The 20,596-nt window shown below is 46.2% G+C and overlaps 1 protein-coding gene across 1 annotated transcript in view; it reads left to right on the forward strand.

Annotated features, from left to right (window-relative positions):
- LOC120036860 (armadillo repeat protein deleted in velo-cardio-facial syndrome homolog) overlaps nucleotides 1–20,596 on the forward strand; it is a 104,648-nt gene that overhangs the window by 15,745 nt on the left and 68,307 nt on the right. The window lies entirely within an intron of this gene.

Consider the following 20,596-nt stretch of genomic DNA (forward strand, 5'->3'; position numbering starts at 1 on the left):
TAGGAGCAGCCTGCGTGCCCTACGCCACACTGGGCCTCCGTAATGATGTCAGAGGGTGTGTCAATCCAGCCAGGGATCGGCAAAATGGCCGCCACATGGCACCGTTGAGGAATGGTTTGTTCAGCCTCTCCAAAGATTATTCAGGGAGTCGTTTTTACAGGACTCTCCTTATTGCTGAGGTGGGAGTCGGGGGATATCCTATTTCTCCTGTGTCTGGCTACTCTGACTAGCACCCAGTGACTATATCAAGTGTCAAATTACTGACGCCTTTGAGATTCCTCCTTTTCTTGCTGCTCTGTGGGGAATTGGCGCAGTCAGACCAAGACCCCTTTATTTATGTAGTTTACATTCCTGCCGAGGTTTAAAGGAAGAGGGATAATACCAAGGCTTCAATGGGACAGGATGTGTGAGTGTGCGATGAGTCATTGCCGTGTTTGTGTAGTGTGTACAGTAATTAGCCTTTCCCCCTCAGTCACGTCACTGTGCTTTTTGAACTTCTGCCTTGATTTGAGAAAAGCTGAATTGGGTGCTTTTGCGAGAGCGTGTGTCTCTGCTTCTCTATTGGCCCATAAAGCAAACAAAGAACTCTGAAGTTGCATTCCGTTTCCCAGAATCCTTTTCTCTTCTGCCTCCAAATGTGCCACTGCTAATTTCTAAGCCAACCCCCTAGCAGTTGTTCTCATGGTTGAGGGGGTTATGGTTGGAAGAGCATCTCTTCTAAGTAGTGAGAGGGGTTGGCAATACAGTAACCCCACTGGGCCAAAACTGGCTGAATCAACATTGTTTCCACATCATTTCAACCCCAAAAATCGATGTGATGATGGTGAATCAACGTGGGGAAATTAATTGGGTTTGTGAAAAGTAATCAACGTAAGGGCGTTTAGTATTTTTTTTCAGAACAATGTACATTAGTTGACAACTCAACCAAATGTAAATCAAAACTAGACGTTGAACTGACTTCTGTGCCCAGTGGGACGCGCGTGTGCCCGGGTGGGACGTGTGTACTAGAGAGAGTGGGAGTGTGGTTCAGGTCTGATTTGCACATATACTGGATTAGTGGCGTTAATATAGAGCCAAGCTTGCCCCAGCTGAGCGTGATGTCGGTGTGAGTGTGTCCTGATCCAGCAGCATTGTAGAAGGGAGAGCGGGGGGAGTTATTTTGGGCTCCCTTCTAGTACTGCAGAGCTCATTGCAGAGAAAGGGGTGAGCGGAGAACACTGCCTGCCCCCCCCCCCCCCCCCCCCCCCCCGAGCAGAGCCAGTCTAGCTGCAGTGCTCTCTATGCTCACACCCTCCACTCTATTTTTAGGCTGCAGACAGTGTGTACTGCTCCCCCCGCTCAATCAACCCCTATATCTCCCTGTATGGCCCAGAGCATGTGCCTCGGTCCCAACGGACATTCACACATACAATGAGCTTCTCCAGTCCTGACCTGCCAGCTAGTTTAAAGGTGATACTACTGACGACCTCCATAGATAAGGCAAACACTGGACTCCAGACTCCTGGAAGTGATACTGTAAGCTTCAGACAGACAAGGCCAGCAGTTAGGCTACGTTCTCTTCAGTTTGTTTCTGTACAGTTGGAAGTGGAGCTGGGTTGTGTATTGTAGCCCATACTGTTCAAGTTTCTCTGACTTCCTTTATGGTAGACTACCAGGCCGCCGGGCCCATCTGCATTCCATAGTGGGCAGAGTCAGAAACCAGGAAAGCAGAATGACTCTTCTGCTTTTCCTTCCCATCTAGATAGAGGCTGTGTTCCAAATGGCACCCTATTTCCTACCTAGTGCACAACTTTTGACCAGGGCCCGCGCTATATAGGAAATGGGGGGGCCATTTGGAACACGCCCAAACAGTACCAGCCCAGATTCTCATTGCCGTTGTTCATAAAATTGCTGTACAAGCAATAAAGCGCTTAACTTCACATTTGCAATGCTTTTCCCACTACAGTTATGTTGAGGGAAATGTCCGCACGAAGAGGCACTGTTGACGTTATCTGTGGTTGTTCTCTGTACTCCTCGATGACCTCGTAACTTCTGTGTCTATCATGCGTATCTAGGATCAGCCGTTCTCATGGTGGGCGTACCTCACAGCACAGGACTGTATGCAATATCTAGAGTATCTATGCAGGTCAGATGAGGTGTATTCACTAGCGAAGTAGCAGATGTCGAAGTTGGAAAGTACCCAGGGTCCTAAGGTGGAGATGAGACTAAACTGATTTGGCAGCTGCTCGGCGACGGCAGAGGTTAGTGGGACCCTTGTTCCTGGAATTCTGGGTAATTACCCTCGGAGCACACCGGACGTCTCTGTCTAAGGGAGACAACGAGCCGTTCAGCCCTCTCTGCTGCGCCTCGGTTGGTAATCACAGAGCTGAGACATTGGGACGCGGACTGGGACTGCTCCGGTACAGAGTTTTATTCATTAGGGGACACCGCTCGCTTTCTTCCATGTGGTGCTTAATGAATACCACCGAGCTTTTCTGGTGTGTGTCTCTCTCTCTCTTTTTGGCTGGAGGGCTGCTCTTCCGTTGCTCAGTCAAGTGCTTGGTGATCGTTATTATTCTACGCATAGTCCTTGTTTAGCTCACTGTTCCCAAGAACGCCAAGGTGTAACCTGTTTAAATGACGATTTCCCATCGAAATGATGATCAACACCATCATCCCGGACACCCTGGTCCCACTCCAATTCGTATACCGTCCCAACAGATCCACAGATGACGCAATCTCTATTACACTGCCCACTCCCACCTGGCCAAGAGGAACACCTACAGTGTGTGAGAATGCTGTTCATTGACTACAGCTCAGCGTTCAATACCATAGTGCCCTCCAACCTCATCGCTAAGCTAAGGACTCTGGAACTGAACACCTCCCTCTGCAACTGGATCCTGGACTTCCTGATGGGCCGCCACCCGGTGGTGAGGGTAGGCAACAACACATCCACCGTGCTGACCCTCAACACGGGGGTAACTCAGGGGTGCATGGTTAGTCCCCTCCTGTACTCCCTGTTCACCCATGACTGCATGCGTACGACTCCAACACCATAATTAAGTTTGCTGACGAAACAACAGTGTGGTGCCAGGACAACAACCTGTCCCTCAACGTCAGCAAGATCAAGGAGCTGACTACAGTAAACGGAGGGCTGAATGAGTAGGTGTGTAAATACACAGTACCAGTCAAAAGTTTAGACATTTAATCATTTTCTTTATTTTGACTGTTTTCTGCATTGTATAATAATAGTGGAGACATTACACCTATTAAATAACATATGGAATCATGTCGTAAACAAATCAAAATATATTTTATATTTGAGGTTCTTCTCAAAGTAGCCACCTTTTGCCTTGACAGCTGTGCACACTCTTGGCATTCTCCCAACCAGCTCCATGATGTGGTCACCTGGAATGCATTTCAATTAACTTCTAGGGTAGGGGGCAGCATTCGGAATTTTGGATGAAAAGCATGCCCAAATTAAACTACCTGCTACTCGGGCCCAGAAGATATGATATGCATATAACTGGTAGATTTGGATAGAAAACACTCTAGAGTTTCCAAAACTGTTTAAATAGTGTCTGTGAGTATAACAGAACTGATTTGGCAGGCGAAAACCTGAGAAAAATCATTTCAGGAAGTATTTTTCTTTTTTTTGGTTTTGTAGTTTTCTATTCAAGGCCATTACAGTATCCATTGACTTAGGACTCAAATTGCAGTTCCTATGCCTTCCACTAGATGTCAACAGTCTTTAGAAATTGTTTCAGGCCTGTATTCTGAAAAATGAAGAAGTAAGAGCAGTCTGAATGAGTGGACCCTAAAGTGTCACAGAGCTTTTTCATGCGCGACCGAGAGAGTGCCTTTCTTGTTTACCTTTTATATTGACGACGTTATTGTCCGGTTGAAATATTATTGATTATTTAGGCTAAAAACAACCTGAGGATTAAATATAAACAACGTTTGACAAGTTTCTATGAACTTTACGGATACAATTTTTTGTCTGCCTGTTTTGACTGCGTTTGAGCCTGTGGATTACTGAAGAAAACAGAGGATTTTGGATATAAAGACACTTTATTGAACAAAGGGAACATTTATTGAGTAAATGAATGTCTGCTGAGTGCAACCATATGAAGATCATCAAAGGTAAGGGATTAATTTTATCTCTATTTCTGACGTGTGTAACTCTTCTACTTGGCTGGTTACTGTTTGTAATGATTTGTCTGCTGGGCTATGTTCTCAAATAAGGTATGCTTTCGCCGTAAAGCATTTTTTAAATCTGACACCGTGGTTGGATTCACTAGACGTTAATCTTTAAACCTATGTAAAATATGTTTTGTTTTCTGAATTTTTATAATGAGTATTTCTGTATTTGAATTTGGCGTTCTGTAGTTTCACTGGCTGTTGAAGAGGTGGGATGCTACCGTCTCGAGTACCCTAGAGAAGTTAACAGGTGTGCCTTGTTAAAAGTTCATTTGTGGAATTTCTTTCCTTCTTAATGCGTTTGAGACAATCAGTTGTGTTGTGACAAGGTAGGGGTGGTATACAGAAGATAGCCCTATTTGGTAAAAGACCAAGTCCATATTATGGCAAGAACAGCTCAAATAAGCAAGGAGAAACGACAGTCCATCATTACTTCAAGACATGAAGGTCAGTTAATACGGAAAATTTCAAGAACTTTGAACGTTTCTTCGAGTGCAATCGCAAAAACCATCAAGCGCTATGATGAAACTGGCTCATGAGGACCGCCACAGGAAAGGAATACCCAGAGTTACCTCTACTGCAGAGGATAAGTTCATTAGAGTTACCAGCCTCAGAAATTGACAATTAACTGTACCTCAGATTGCAGCCCAAATAAATGCTTCACAGAGTTCAAGTAACAGACACATCTCAACATCAACTGTTCAGAGGAGACCGCATGAATCAGGTCTTCATGGTCGAATTGCTGAAAAGAAACCACTACTTAAGGACACCAAAAAGAAGAAGAGACTTGCTGTGGCCAAGAAACATGAGCATTGGACGTTAGACCAGTGGACATCTGTCCTTTGGTCTGATGAGTCCAAATTTGAGATTGTTGGTTCCAACCGCTGTGTCTTTGCGAGTGACTACCTCATGAAGCTGGTTGAGAGAATGCCAAGAGTGTGCAAAGCTGTCAAGGCAAAGGGTGGCTATTTTGAAGAATCTCAAATATAAATATTTTGATTTGATACTTTTTTGGGTTACTACATGATTCCATGTGTTATTTCATAGTTGTGATGCCTTCACTATTCAACAATGTAGAAAATAATAAAAAATAACCCTTGAATGAGTAGTGTCCAAACTTTTGACTGATACTTTATATGTACAGCTGCCAGACATTACTTTCCTAGGCCTTTCATTCTGTACATTCCTGGATGCGACTGGTGCAAAAACTTCAGTAGTGTACCCCGCTCTTGTGGTGGGATATCTTCTCTTGAACCCCACAGAACACACCCATCTCCAACACTCAAGGCCAAGTGGCGAGCGTAGTAAGGCATGATCTGAGGCTGTGACTGTAGGCCATCCTTTCAGGATAAATTCATACACTTGTGATGGCGTCACATCTTTTGAAGTCCATTGCCTGATTTGCGCTGTGTTAACCGTTGCGTCATCATCCAACACATCAATCATGAAGACTTGGTCATTTTTTCCTTAATGAACGATAAGTTCTGGAACGGGCAGCCTACTCAGAGCATCAGCGTTCCCATGGTGTCTACCTGGCTTGTAGATTCTTCTGTACGCGTAGGCCCTGAGCCACACAGCCCAACGTTGAACTCTTGGCGAGACCATTTGTAGTACTAGCTTTTCTTCATGAAACAGAGATCATAGGCTTATGTTCGGTCACAATAGTGAATGTTCTACCGTATAAGAACTTGTGAAATCTCTGTATTCCGAATGACAGCCAGTCCTTCCATGTCCAGCTGGGAGTACTTTTTCTCTGCTGGCAACAATGTTCTTGACATGAACCCGATAAGTTTCTCTGTGCCGTTCTCCATCCGGTGTGATAGAACCGCCCCCACACCATACGATGAGGCATCACACGATAAGATGAAATCTCTGTCTGCTGAGTAGTGCACCAGCACTTCTGATTGCAGTAACTCCTTTTGACTTCGCTAAATCTTCTTCTTGTCTTTCTTACCATTCCAGCCCACGTCCTTCCTTAACAGTTGATGCAGTGGAGCTAAGAGGTTAGGGAGGAAGCGATTTGTAACAGTTCAGTAACCTAGATATGCTTCCAGCTCTGTAACGCTTGTCGGAGCTAGAGCTTCCACGACAGCCCTTACTTTAGCTTTGACAGCGTGTAACCCCTTGGCGTCCACCTTGTGACCCAGGTACTGCACTTCATCAGCTAACAGTGTACACTTGCTCCTCTTCAGCCGGAGACCGGCCTCTTCCATCCTCCTCAAAACTTCACCCCCCCTATCTGATTGAACCATCTGGTTTGTGTATGGGAACAACTGGTGCTGCCCACTCAGAACTTGACAGGAATAATTATATCCTCTGCAAAGAGTATCAATTTCCACATCCACTTTAGGCTTCATGGCATATGGAATTGATATTGGCCTGTAGAATCCGGGAGTAGCATCTGCAGCAACATGAATGGTAGCTTGGACCCCTATTAATGTCCCTAGCTGCTCTTTGAAAACGCGCTCATGCTTTGAAGGCACCTGCTGCAGTGTCAATGGCTCTGTGGTGACATGTTTGATTTCATCCCAGTTCAATTTTGTTTCCTTCTACCACCCTCTCCCTCGTAAACTGGGGCCAGTACCTTCCACTACCAAGAGAGGCAGACTTTTACTTTGTCCTTGATATTCCACCTGAACATCAGCAACTCCAATCAGTGATTTACTCTCATGTGTACTGTTTTGAGTGTAAATGGTGTGTCTCTCAATTTAGGCACTTTTTCCCTACTTCTCATTGAACTGGGACCTGTTCATCAATCACTTTTTATTACTTTGAGCGGAGAGCGTCGCAAGGTATTTGGTTTTGTCATTTTTCTTTTCTGTGGCCTGTTGCTTTTTCTTATTGCGCCACGCGATCTCAATGTGTCCTATTATCCCACATGCATAAGACTTTTCATGTTTTGAATTTACAGTCAAACGCTGTGTGTTTGCTTTTGCAACGATAACGGTCTCTATTGGTTGCTGCCCCAGTGGCTTTCCCTTCTTTAAAACCCAATGCGCTCAGAGCTGCTCTTTTACTGTATGGCACGCAGTAGCGCCCCTTTCCTACAAATCCAGTGCGTTTCTTTTCGCGGACTCCATGGCCTGGGCCAGTTTGAGTTCGTTCTCAAACGTGAGATTAGGCTCTCATAACAAGCGGATTTTGTATCCTGTCATCATTAATCCCACACACCAGCTAATCGAGTAGCATTTGCGATAATGTATTCCCGTAGTTACAGTCCAGTGCTAATTTTCTCAACTCGGCCACATGTTCCACCACTGATGCGGTAGGTTTTCTCATGTGTGAATCAAACTTGAATCGTTGCACTATTTCACTGGGTTTGGGGTTGAAGTGCTATTTTAATAGATCGACTAGATCTATGAATGACTTTTCTCCTGGTTTATCTGGGCTCAACAGGTTTCTCATTAAACTGTATGCCTGTGCACCGACAACGAGTATGGATTTCTGTATAGTAGCATCAGTTATTTCATTAACAGCAACATCAACAAAAAATCCATTATTTCACAGTACACCTCTCATTCCTGATTTTTCTCTTGGTTCAAATGGTAGTAGGGAGTTTATTGTTGCCTAAACCATCTTTTCCCGATTCTCTCTTCCCTCACACAGTCAATTGTTTGTTCTACCCGTATCCAAGGAATCAATCATTCAGTCTATTCCTCTGCTCACTCGAGTCTCACATCCAGCGTCACACGCCAAACACTGAGTTGAATTTGTGGCAAACAAATCCAACGCAGTCATCCTTGTCGACGGATATGTAGTATCTTACGATTCTTCTTAGATCGATGAGTTAAATAGTTAACCAAATAACTTCCCGGACAGTCTTCCCTTTTTTTACACCAACGTTTTTGACTCATCACGTAAGCAAGCTGCTGTTGCAGTTTATTTATCCTGCTGCCTAGTCACTTTATTCCTAGTTGTATGTATATATGAACCTCAATTACCTCGTACCCATGCACATCTACTCAGTACTGGTACCCCGTGTATATAGCTAAGTTAACGTTACTCATTGTGTATTTATTATTACGTTTATTTCTCTGCATTGTTGGGAAGCAATTCATTCTTGGTCTACTGCTGTTTTTTACGACGCATGTGACAAATAAAATTAGATTAGATTTTTCTCACTCGCTACCGCCCCTTTAACTCTCTCCAATGCTCCGACCACAAGGAGGTAGGCCCTAATGGTTAAAGCGGAGGTATGGTTCGTTGGTCCCCCAGGATCTAAATGACCCTGCATTATGTGAAATTTGACCCTCTGGCTCATGGACTACACACTACTATGTTGATCTTTACAAGGTCTCTATGGGGTTATAGGGTATGTCTGAAATAGCACCCTATTCCCCTTTGTGCACTACTTAGGGAAGAGGGTGCCACTATAAAGTCGTGGACTGTATGGCGAAAAGGGCACCATTTCAGACAGTGTCTGAAGGGGAAGGAAGAGCGAGAATGGCGTCTTTCTGGGAATGGTTTTTAGGTCAGTGACCTGTCTATTAATGGGATGTCTGGAGCCTGGCGGTGGTCATTCCTCCTTGCTTGTAGTGGTTGTTTTAGTTTCGTGTTTACTGGCCCTTTATTTGGGCCTGTGATTTTGCATTCCTCTGCATTTCCTTTTGCGCATAACTAAGACTCGGGTCAGAGCAGGAGACTGGGAGGTGAGAAGGGGAAGAGGGGGAGGGAAGTATCTGATGGCTCGTCTCCAGATGCTAAGGCCTGCAGCTGGACTGTGGTGTTGGAAGAGGGAGCTGAACTAACTGTGAAAGGGAGTGGGTCTAGCTACAGCAGCTATAGCACAGGGGCTTAACCACTCAGACTCATAGAGGAGATAATCCATACTTCATCTGTATCAGTGCTGCCTACCACACTCCCCTACCCACCGCCTCCCTGACCCAGCCAAACCTCAGCCTCCCGCAGAGCTACACAACAGACTCCGAATGAATAGTGCAAGACTTTGAAAATAAAGATTTGCGAAGTGCATACCCAAACCCAGTGTAAAATATCTTTCATATCCAATGCCTGGGGACCTGGGAGCTCTACTGAGCTGGGGAAAAGCTCTATTAGACATCGCTATTCAAAGACAACCTTTATTCACAGCCAGGCAGCAGCTCAGCAGGCACCTCTTCAATCTCAGAAGGATTTACTGTGTTCGTAGTATATGCTCACAGCTCGATTGAGCACAATCCGTGTCGTACAAAATACATTTCTTTAATATTTTTAATTTGCATAGCAAGTGTATGTTTTTGAGTAAAAAAATAAATAATTCCTTGTACGAGCCAGGGCTTCAAATAAGGCATTTTCTTTTTTTCAGCCAAGGCACTTGGTGGTTAAAACGTTGACTCGTTCACTCTAATTTTAAATGCAGAAAAGCACACCATCAAAACTATGCTGTGGAAATCTGTCTCGTTTTTAAATATTCATTATGAGCTTTCCCCTTTCCCCGATCTTAGAAGACACTCTCTCACGTGCGTGCGCGCACACACGCGTGCGCTCGCACACTCACACACCATCACAAAGACCCCTACTGTTGTCTTTTTATATCACTTACTTCACCACCTCAGTGTTCAGAGAAAGTAGACCTCCCCTCTTTTCTTTAGGTATTAGTGAGAGTGGGGGTGTCATGTCTTTAATTAAAAATTATTATAGTAATTGCACAGTCTTGTTAAAAGAGATTTAGTAGAGATCCTGTTCCAATCAGACGGCTCTACTACGTACCTCTCACAGTAGAAATGAATGGCACTGCACTAAGGCAGAATGTTGCCTTTAATGATGGCGCGCTCTCTTTGTCTCTCTCGCTTTCGCTCTTTCACTATTTCTCGCTGTCTCTCTCTCTCTCTCTCTCTCTCTCTGTGTCTTGCTCGGAGTGTCACTCTCCCTCGCTTCCCCTCCCTGTCTCTCCTCTTTATCTGTGTGCGTTTGTAGTCTCTGTCCTGAGTGATGTTTCAGAAGCTCTTTGTTGTCAGGGCCCAGTGTGTTTTTTGTTCTCTGACAGTGTGAGAGAAGAGAGGACCTCTGTGTAGACAGGGAGTGATGGCGAGAGGTAGTAATGGAGAAGGCAACAGATGTGTACTCAGGTTGAACCCCTGAGAACCCAGATCTCTGGCATGGTTACTGTAGTACGTCTACAGCTACTGAACTTTACTACAGCGGAGGACCCTTTTCTTCCGATATCATAATGGAGTCTGCATACCATATCAATGGCTGTACCACTATATAATTCTATATCATAATGGATTCTCATATCAAATTTGATTTGTCACATTGATTTGAAATGCTTACTTACAAGCCCTTAACCAACAATGCAGGTTTTAAGAAAATACCAAAAAAATAAAAAAATTGAAAAAGTAAGAAAAGAAAAGAATAACAAATAATTAAAGAGCAGCAGTAAATAAAAATAGTGGGAATATATACAGGGGGTACCGGTACAGAGTCAATATGCGAGGGCACCGGTATTGAGGTAATATGTACATCTAGGTAGAGTTATTAAAGTGACTATGCACAGATAATAGCAGCAGTGTAGAAGGGGGGGGGGGGGGGGCAATGCAAATTGTCTGGGCAGCCATTTGATTAGCTGTTCAGGAGTCTTATGGCTTAGTGGTAGAAGCTGTTTAGAATCCTCTTGGACCTAGACTTGGCGCTCCGGTACAGCTTGCTGTGCGGTAGCGGAAAGAACAGTCTATGACTAGGGTGGCTGGCATCTTTGACAATTTTTCCGGCCTTCCTCTGACACCGCCTTGTATAGAGGTCCTGGACGGCAGGAAGCTTGGCCCCAGTGATGTACTGGGCCATACGCACTACCCTCTGTAGTGCCTTGCGGTCCGTGGCCGAGCAGTTGCCATACCAGGCAGTGATGCAACCAGTCAGGATGCTCTCGATGGTGCAGCTGTAGAACCTTTTGAGGATCTGAGGACCCATGCCAAATATTTTCAGTCTCCTGAGGGGGAATAGGTTTTGTTGTGCCCTCTTCACGACTATCTTGGTGTGGTTGGACCATGTTAGTGTTGGTGATGTGGACACCAAGGAACTTGAAGCTCTCAACCTGCTCCACGACAGCCCCGTCGATGAGAATGGGGGCGTGTTCGGTCCTCCTTTTCCTGTAGTCCACAAACATCTCCTTTGTCTTGATCATGTTGAGGGAGAGGTTGTTGTCCTGGCACCACATGGCCAGGTCTCTGACCTCCCCACTATAGGCTGTCTCATTGTTGTCATCGGTAAACTTAATGATGGTGTTGGAGTTGTGTCTGGCCGTGTGGTCATGGGTGAACAGGGAGTACAGGACTGGACTGAGCATGCACCCCTGAGGGGCTCCCATGTTGAGGAGCAGCATGGCAGATGTGTTGCTACCTACCCATAGCACCTGGGGACAGCCCATCGGGACGTCCAGGATCCAGTTGCAGATGGAGGTGTTCAGTCCCAGGGTCCTTAGTTTAGTGATGAGCTTTGAGGGCACTATGGTGTTGAACGCTGAGCTGTTGTCAACGAATAGCATTCTCATCTGCATACTATATCAATGGCTGTACCATATGGAAAAGCCATACTTTATACAAGTCCTATATCATGGTATTATCTCATATCTCCAGCCACAAGTCCTAGTCACAGGGACTTCCAGTTAGAACCGAACATCCAGTTAGAATCACTCAGGCAGCCGGCGGACTTCCTTTCCTTTCCTCCGCTATCTGGGCAGGCTGGAAGATTAGTCCGTCTGGTCGTCTCGGCCCTCTTCTGTTTTACTGTCTATTAGTTTTTATTAGGAATCCCCATTAGCTGCCGCCAAGGCAGCAGCTACTCTTCCAGGGGTCCAAAACACACACCACAAAGCACCCACATTACATATAGAACAAAAGATAAAACCCTTGAACTATGTTTGTGCTGAATGAGCTAAAGAGAAAACAGTACATCATATAACACTGTAGATGTGTTCTAGATGGAAATATTCTGTCTGTCCACAGGGAGGGCTTCCAATTGACCCGGCACACAGTGAGTTAGCACCATTCAGCCTGTCCATCCACTATCAACCCTGCCAGGGTATGTTTACTCCCAGTACAGTCTCACACTTAGAGAGAGTAAAGTGGAACTGAACAGAGCACTGCCTCTCCTCGCTAATATCTTTAATCAGCGAGAGAGGAATAATACATAAAAGTGGCTGTGCCGAAGCACAACGGTCCTGCTAGATTTATCCATCTGGCGTGCTAGATTTATCCACGTGGCACAATAGCTCTATGGTTAAGAGAGACAGATATTACACAGCCCCCTTATCTCACCGCAGAGTTGAAGGTTGGCTGTAAATCTGCTGGGCATTCTCTGACGGACCCCTGGGCCTGGCCTGGTTCGAAGTCTTGATGCCAAACAACTGCCTACGATATGACTGGGGGCTGTGTGTCTGCGTCTTTACACGAGCTGTAAAAGGTTGGGCAGCGGCCGGCGGCTTAATGGCATCACACTGAGTGCATATTTGAAAAGCGGTGGCCGTTATCTTGATGTACTGCGTGGCCGCTGTGCTATGCGTTGTGCCTCGACTGGATGGAGAAATATGTTAGCGTTTTGCTGACATCTTGGCACTTTTGTAAAGGAGCCTGTCTTTCAGGGGACGGTAGGTATGTGTTAATACCCAGAGGCCCCCGGGGGCCCGTTATGAGCTCTACACTGTATCTGCCTGCAAGTCTAATGGTTCTCTCTCACACAGGGGGTTATGAGGTGGGGCTGTTTTCTTCCTCTCTTGTCTGTAAATTCAATGAAATGGCTTATCCCAAGGCAGCCGAGCACAGCCGTGTTTTAGTGTGGAGGGGTCGGTGAGCGCTGGCCTGGCCTCGTAGCATTACTAGCTAGCAGGAAGTGGAACACATGTCCCTCTCCAACCCTCCGGAGCTCTCACATGAACTGAGCTTCTGGCAACAGTTGCTCTCTTTTCCCCCGGTCCTCTCTTCCTCCACCCCCCATCCCTCCTTCCTCCCCTCCCGATATAGTCAGGCGGCCTGCGAGGGGGGTCTTACACCCCTCTCGCTACAAGTTAGGCCATAATTACACCCCCCCCCCCATCCTCCTCCATCCATACCCTGCTACCGCGGAAGACGAATTCCTCCCGTGTCTCTCAACTGCGCCGCGCTCCCTATCCAAACAAACAACCCCACCAGGAGCACTGACCCCTACCAGAAGGCCTGGCCCCGTTGTTTTACCTCTGTTTCCACCATGTCATACCACGGCTCTAGTTGGAGCGCTCCTTTTTGTTTTTGTGTCCTCATCCTTTCCGCCGGTCTCCTCCTCTGTCCTTATCTTCGCCTCTCCCCCTCTCTTCTCCTCTTCTTCAATCTGTTTACTGAAATCTGGAGCTCTATAGAAGTGATTTATCCTCATGCTGGTTAGCCTGTCTGTGTTTGACAGAGCATATTCAGTGAGAACTGTCAGCGTGGAATGCAACCCAGAGCCAAGTCTGACTGCAGACAATGAAGTGGGAATGCTTGTGAAGTGTGACTTTAGTGTGTGCAGGTGTCATATATAATTGTGCCATATGTGAGAAATAACAAACAACGTTTTCGTAAAAAAATTCCCAGCCAATGAATCAGAATGAACATCAGCCCTGGAGACATTGGAATCATATCAGATGTTGCTTTTTTGTAGGATTGCGTTTCCATTAGTAGTTAGCTGGTTCCGTCACAGTGGGGGGGGAGGAGACTGTGAGCTCCTGTTGTGAGGCTATCAGACCGACCTCCCCTTGTGTTACAGCCAGGTTTTTAAATTAGACTCATCGTTTCTTGAAAGTCAGAGGTAGACTCTGTGTCTCGCAGCCAGCCCATCAACATGTCCAGTCAACCAAGTTTTATCCGGACTCACTCGGGGCTTTAGCACAAAGGAACAAAATAGGTGGCCAGATGGGGATGGTGGTGTTTGCATGGTGGTGAAGGGGCTTCTGGGAAGCGGTAAGGAAAGAATGTCTTGGGCTGGGCTGGGCAGGGAGAGAGGAGTGATGCAGGGCAGGCCTGTGAAACGAGGAAACTATGCATGAGGAGAGAGAAAGAGATTTGTCTCAGGATCACTCGCCAGAGGAGGGCAGATTATGCCCGGCTGCATCGTCAGGGCTTTGGCCGCTGTTGCGTGCGTGTGTGTTTGTTACCTCCTGTCCCAGTCGCTCTGCTGGGCTGTGCGTGTATTTGTTGCTCATTTCATTCTAATGGAACAAGTGTGTGTGTGTGTGTGTGTGTGTGTGTCTATAGATCAGAGTCTGTGTTAACTCATGTCCCAGTCCAGTGGTCTGAGTGTGTTTGTCTCCACTTCCAGCTCCAAGTCGTCACCAGTCCACCAGCGGGATGCCCTCGTCCAGCCACCACGGATTAGATCTCCTCTCCCGTTCGTCTGTTCGCTCCTCCACTTCCTATCATTCCAGTCAGATAGGACCCAGCCGGGCTGCCCCTGCCCTGCCAGTAACTGAGCCGGGGGCTGACTGGGGGTACTTGGCTCTGGAGCCCTGTTGTGAGGGTCTTAGCCCAGGGACAGTGTGCTGTGTTGGGCCACTGCCACACATTGTCAGCCCGTCACCCTGGTTTCTCTTCCTCCTCCTGTTGACTTCCCTGCAGCTGCCAGACCTCCAGGCCATTCCACAAGCAGCTCTTGTTTTGGCTGGCGTATTCCATCACGTTACTGTTTTTTATTGTTTTGTAACGGGCAAGGTAGTATAATATAGTGCATGGTTTCACGTCCGTTCCCTCAAAAACCCTTGTCATGTGACCTGAGTTCGAGTCTGGTGGAGGGGTGCCGGGAGGGCAGCCGGTAGAACAGAAGGGATGATGGGAAATTAGACGACCCAAGGTTACCCAAGCGGTCTTTGCTGGGGGATTAATTGTGTAATGATTGCTGGCAAGGATTTCGACTGAAATCCTGTTACCCATGCTGCTCTGGGGCAGGGAAGGAGACCGAGGTCCTGGAGAGGCAAGGTGACACATCACAGGTAGTCTTAGCCTGCTAGGAATCAAATGAGCTCGATCTTAACTGGAGGTACAGTAACCACTCCAACTAACCACAGGGCCTCAAATTATTTAATCTTGCAAGTCTACGGTATAATTCCTTACTAGTGCATACTGAGCAGTTACTGCACATTAGATGTACAGTATTGGATTAAGACTGGAGGAATCCCTCTGTCTTTTTACCTGGGATATTTAGAACCGGGAAGTGTTATACACAGTGGTCTACACAGGAGAACAATTTGAGACATTTCTCATGGGTGATGTTGTTACTCAATTCTTTCTCTTGCAACCCCAATGCAAGGACTTCTACATTAGACTTAGCGTTTCATACATAATTCAAGAGGGAAGATTGACACTGAAGTGCAGAGTTTTAGGCCTAGCTACTTGGATCATTGTTCCACTTATAGTTTCATACTGAAGCATCAAGCACAGAGGCTGCCCTCCCTTCACTCCTCTCTCCCCTCCTCCTCACCTCCCTCCCCTCCTCTGCTATCTCCTAGCAGGGACATGCCTGATGGTTGTGTGATTGATGACTCAGGGCTTGATAGAGATAGGAGGCTGCTGTTAATTAACATCCCCTGTATCTCTACATCTCCCGCTCACTACTTTTCTCACCCACCGTTTCATCCAGAACAACCCACATTAGTACGTCTCGGAATGATGGGAGAGGTATTCTCGAAAGATGCATTACAATGAAATATAATACTCAAACTACTCAGATTCCGTATCACAGCAAGACTTTGAGAAGGAAACTGAACAGGATCACATTTACGTTCTCAAATAATGTTGTTTCTCTGCATTTTGTTACGTTTCTGTTCAATGTAAACAAAAGGAGATTCATTCATATGTTCATAGTCATATACAATACCGTGAAGACCTCTCCCTCTTCTAGACATGGTACTGTTGTGTGACCTTGTGTCAATCTGTGGGTGAGTCCCTAATGGCACCCCATTTCCTACGTAGTGCACTTTAGACCCGAGCCCTATAGGCACGGTCAAGAGTAGCGCACTTCATAGGGAATAAGGTGCCATTCAGGACACAGCCTGTGCATCTTGCAGGGGAATTCCATGACTCACTGACTAGTGGGCTGTGTGGTAGTGATTCAGACCTGCCAGTTTTTACAGGCCTGTATTAGTGGAGCACAGGGCCATCTCATAGGAAAATGTGAAACTTTTTAAATATTTTTTTGATGATCGTCAATTTGGATTCTGAAAGTCCAATATCTTCAACTTGACTGCTGACAAGAAAAACATTATGGGACGTTGTCAACAGTGGACTAATGAAGCATTTTTGTGGCGTTTTCCTTTAACTCAGCCTAACACCCCTGGTGTCAGGAGTTCACCTGTGTGTAAGCGTCTCCTCCTCTTGGAGAGCTGTCGGAGAGGTGAAGCGTCTCCTCCTCTTGGAGAGCTGTCGGAGAGGTAAAGCGTCTCCTCCTCTTGGAGAGCTGTCGGAGAGGTAAAGCGTCTCCTCCTCTTGGAGAGCTGTCGGAGGGGTAAAGCGTCTCCTCCTCTTGGAGAGCTGTCGGAGGGGTAAAGCGTCTCCTCCTCTTGGAGAGCTGTCGGAGAGGTAAAGCGTCTCCTCCTCTTGGAGAGCTGTCGGAGAGGTAAAGCAAGGTATATGGATAGAGCCAGCCCTCTGCTCCCATACTGTGAGACGAATACAGACAGAAAAGGCTGAATAAAGTGCAGGTTTGGCTAATCCTCCACCTGCCTCGAGGCCAAATCATTGTCTGTCTGACACTTCAGTCTCTCCTCTCTATTCCCTTCTCTCTCCTAAATTGGTTGACCACCGAAGCCTTTCTCAGAAGTTTTGGTCTTTCACTCTGTGGAGCTGTAGTATGGCATCTGCTGACCTAACTGTAATTGGGGAATGTGCGGTTTGCACAAACTATATTGCGTTGTCTTGTGTTCCTCCCGAGCTATGATCTTGTTCAATATGTGTAATCCTTTGGTTCACAGTAATATGCAGTGCATTCGGAAAGTATTCAGTCCCCTTGACTTTTTCCACATTTTGTTAGGTAAATTCTCATCAATCTACACACAATATCCCATAATGATTATTATTTTTTTTTAAATGTTTGTGTTTGTATATACATTTTTGGGCGGGAAATGTCCCATTTACATAAGTATTCAGACCCTTTACTCAGTACTTTGTTGAAGTACCTTTGGCAGTGATTACAGCCTCGAGTCTTCTTGGGTATGACGCTACAAGCTTGGCACATCTGTATTTGAGGAGTTTCTCCCATTCTTCTTTGCAGATCCTCTCAAGCTCTGTCAGGTTGGATGGGGAGCATCACTGCACAGCTATTTTCAGGTCTCTCTCGATGTTCGATTGGGTTCAAATCCGGACTCTGGCTGGGCCACTCAAGGACATTCAGAGACGTGTCCCAAAACTACTGCGATGTCTTTGTTGTGTGTCCAGACGTGACGCTTGGCATTCAGGCCAAAGGGTTCAATCTTGGTTTCATCAGACCAGAGAATTTAGATTCTCATGGTCTGAGGTGCCTTTTGGCAAATTCCTAGCAGACTATCATGTTCCTTTTACTGAGGAGAGCTTCCGTCTGGCCATTCTACCATAAAGGCCTGATTGGTGGAGTGCTGCAGAGATGGTTGTCCTTCTGGAAGGTTCTCCCATCTCCACAGAGGAACTCTGGAGCTCTGTCGGAGTGACCATCGCGTTCTTGGTCACCTCCCTGACCAAGGCTCTTCTCCTCCGATTGCTCAGTTTGGCTGGGCGGCCAGCTCTAGGAGGAGTCTTGGTGGTTCCAAACTTCTTCCATTTAAGAATGATGGAGCCTCCTGTGTTCTTCAGGATCTTCAATGCTGTAGAAATGTTTTGGTACCCTTCCCTAGATCTGTGCCTCGACACAATCCTGTCTCGGAGGTCGACGGACAATTCCTTCGAGCTCATGGTTTGGTTTAGTTCTGAAATGCACTGTCGACTGTGAGGCCTTATATAGACAGATGTGTGTGCCTTTCCAAATCATGTCCAATGAATTGAATTTACCACAGGTGGACTCCAATGAAGTTGTAGAAACATCTCAAGGATGATCAAAAAAAGAGGATGTGCCTCAGCTCAATTTTGAGTTTCATAGCAAAGGGTCTGTGTACTTATATAAATAAGCCGGATGTGGAGGTCCTGGGTTGGCGTGGTTACTCGTGGTCTGCGGTTGTGAGGCAGGGTTGGACGTTCTGCCAAATTCTCTAAAACGATGTTGGATGCACTTTATGGTAGAGAAATGAACATTCAATTCTCTGGCAACAGCTTTGGTGGACATAGCTGCAGTCAGCATGCCAATTGCACACTCCCTCAACTTGAGACATCTGTGGCATTGTATTGAGACTAAACTGCACATTTTAAAGTGGCCCTTTATTGTCCCCAGCACAAGGTGCACCTGTAATGATCATGCTGTTTAATCAGCATCTTGATATGCCACCTGTCATGTTGATGGATTATCTTGGCAAAGGAGAAATGCTCGCTAATAGGGATGTAAACAAATGTGTGCACAATTTGAGAGAGAAACCTTTTGTGCGTGGAATATTTCTTGATTCTTTTTCATTTCAGCTCATGAAACATGGGATCAACACTTAACATGTTGCGTTTGTAGTTTTGTTCAGTATAGTTATAGGATGTGTATCATGGCAACAGTACATATCACTTGGACACGCATGTGTGCGCGCATTCTTTTTATGTTTATCCCAATGAAAGGTCACCTTTAGATGACAGCCTCCCCCATCTCTTCCCAGTATGCGTCCTCTTTCTTTCGTTCTTTCTTTCATTCTTTCTTTTTGCTCTCTTTCGTTCTTTCTTTCTTTCTTTTGAAGGGTGGGAGTGGGTTAAGAGAGGGAGGGAATAGGCAGGAAGAGAGAGGGGGAAGGACGGACGAGGCATTACTCTGGGATCAAGCAGCTGGTTAGTCAGCTAGTAGGCCGCTGAGTTGCTTTGCTCTAGCCACAGCTTGCTTGTTAGTCTTTTAAGTGGCGGCCTTTGATTACATAGTCCTGTTTTGATGGTATTTTCTGGCGTTCAGGGATGTGGTGTCTCAAGTATAGCCAGGAAGAGCTGTCCTGGCCGTTGGCTGGCTACCACAGCTGAGAATTCACTGTCCACACACGGATGCACTCTCTTGCATGCTTGCACAGTTGCCGACTTCTAAACTCGCACGCCATAGTTCAGTCCTCTAGTCAGCCTTCAAGCCTGTGAGTTCCCTGCATCCCGGTGAAGGGATGTTCAAACTGACAGGTCTGGCCCACGTCAGACATACTTTACTGTGTGTACAGTACCGGAGATGGGGACAATTCTGACTGCAGCAGGTTTTTGGTCTCGTCCTACACAAAGAACCACCAAGTATTACATCACATTGCTAGGGAAATAAACACTCTGTTCTGAGGACCGTTACAAAGAGAGCTTTCATCCCACACTACTTGATTAACCAAAGGTCAATTGCTTTTTCAAACGTCCCACAACAGTTGACTGAGAAAATGACTCTCTGTACCTCAGCTATTCTTCCCAGTCATTAGTCCCAATAACGGAGGGCTGACACACTGCTCCGAGGGAAATTACTTAACACACAATTGACTTCACTAATTGACTCTACTGCTGTGACGAGGAGAAACTTTCTTTGACTTTGTCCCTGAAAACGATGTCCAGAATTCCCCTCCCCTCCCATCCCTGTACACACACGCAAACCTAACAGCCCGGCCCAAAGGATTAGGGAGGAGAAGATCCCCAACATGAAAGCGGAGTCTTCTGACTGATCAGCAAGACGGACGGGCAGCAGATCAATCAGGTTTCAGTGAGACAGAGGGTCTTTGAAGCGGCTAGCTAACACTGCTTGGCTAATCAATGAAGAACTGCCCGCTTGTTAGCACCTTCAAAGACTCATAGAAAACAAACCGTCCCTCTGGCATCATCAACTCTGTGCCTGCCTCACCCAGCCCTCCCTCCCTCCACGCCACTTTGCTAAACCCACAATGCCACACACAACTCATCTCTCCCTCTTGCTCTTATTCTGTCTTGAGTTCTTTCTCTCACTCTCTCTCTCTCCCTCCGTCGCTCTCTCTCTCTTGCGCTCGCTACTTGGTTGTTGATGATTAAATGCAAATGGCTTCCTTCCTATATTCCACATGAAGAGGGTGTACAGTAGTTTGTTGATGTTAATTATCTTTGAGTATGGAACCAGAGTGTTGGTACAGTAGTGGATGACCTCATGGAACTTCCTGTGGCAGGAACAGGTAGTTCTTTACACGCACGCACACCGACACAATATGGATCAAATGCAATATGCCTGATAGCCCTCTAGGCTTTGGGTTCATTGAGTGCTATGGCCACTTCTGACTGGATAAATCTTTTCTGATGATGAGATATTGTAACTGCGTATAAATTGCATCCTCAGACCTTGTATGTATGGTGTGTGTGTGTGTGTGTGTGTAGGTTCAGTACCAGAGTCCAGACTACATACATTATAC

The sequence above is a fragment of the Salvelinus namaycush genome, chromosome 1 (assembly GCF_016432855.1).
Source record: "Salvelinus namaycush isolate Seneca chromosome 1, SaNama_1.0, whole genome shotgun sequence".
Taxonomy (NCBI): Eukaryota; Metazoa; Chordata; class Actinopteri; order Salmoniformes; family Salmonidae; genus Salvelinus; species Salvelinus namaycush.